Genomic DNA, 1253 nt, shown 5'->3' on the forward strand with positions numbered 1-1253 from the left:
AGAACTTACATTGGGGTAAAAACAGTGTGTTCAATAAATGATGCTGGGAAAACTGGACTGACACATGCAAAAAAAAAAAGCTGGATCACCTCCTTACGCCACATATCAGAATAAATTCAAAATGGATTAAAGACTTAAATGTAAGATCTGAAACAATAAAACTCCTAGAAGAAAATATAGGAAGTAAATTTGCATACATTACCCTGAGTAACATTTTTATTAATATATCCCCTTGGGCAAGGGTAGTAAACGAAAAAATAAACATATGGTATTACATCAAACTAAAAAGTTTTTTCACAGCAAAGGAAACAATCAATAAAACTTCTTCAAGTTTTATTTTCAGAAATTGAGTCAATTAAGTTTGCTTCATTCTTGGAAGCCTCATCAAATTCTTCATAATATCTGGAACTTCATCATCATCATCCTCTCCAGTAGCAAGTGGTGCTTTTCCATCCACAGATTGTTTGGGCAGATCTTCAGCTAGCCTCCTTAAACTAGTCAGACTGTGTGCACCAAGCTGGTTTAAGACGCTGGGTAGCATTTCTATCAGCTGCTTAGTTTCAGTATGGCCTCTGGTGGTGAAAATGTTCATGCTAGAGGGGCTTGAACTCTAGGGTTGTTCAAGTGGATCACTGTTCCTTGGTTTGTGAACATATTCAGCTCTTTAATACCAGAGGTATGCTTACCCCTAACTTCTTTAAAAAGAAATGGTTATAATTTTTTATTTATTTGTTTGTTTGTTTATTTATTTATTTTTACCATCTGCTGTGGCTGTTCTGTGAACTACCTTCTTCTTTCTGCGAGTGGCTCCTTTCCCACCAATGCACACTTATTCCTGCAGTTTGGTGAGTTTCTCTTGGTTCATGATAGTTTACTTCATCTTGTTGGAAAGTAAAGAGGGCTGCATGGGGAACTAGTGTTGCAGCTCAGGGAATGTTAAACCGACCAGCAGAGAATAAACACACACACAAATGCAGGGATGCAAAATGGCAGGTAGAGCCAAAATAGAATTAACACAAAGAAGACAAAGAAGAACTCAGTAATCCCACTTCAGGGTGTTTGTTTAAAGAAACCCTAAATGCTACTTCAATGGGACATGTGCATCCATATGTTCATTGCAGCATTCTTTACAATGGCCAAGATGTGGAGGCAGCCTGGGTGCCCAACAATGAAAGAATGGCTAAAGAGCAGGTGATACATATATACAATGAATTATTTCTCAGCCATGGAAGGGAATGAGTTCTTGCCATCTA

The 1253-nt window shown here is 37.7% G+C and overlaps 1 pseudogene; it reads right to left on the reverse strand.

Moving 5' to 3' along the window:
* Positions 1-326: 326 nt before the first annotated feature.
* LOC109394093 (transcription factor BTF3 pseudogene) lies at positions 327-880 on the reverse strand (annotated as a pseudogene).
* Between the last annotated feature and the right edge of the window lie 373 nt (positions 881-1253).

Source organism: Hipposideros armiger, unplaced genomic scaffold, assembly GCF_001890085.2.
Source record: "Hipposideros armiger isolate ML-2016 unplaced genomic scaffold, ASM189008v1 scaffold_409, whole genome shotgun sequence".
Lineage (NCBI taxonomy): Eukaryota > Metazoa > Chordata > Mammalia > Chiroptera > Hipposideridae > Hipposideros > Hipposideros armiger.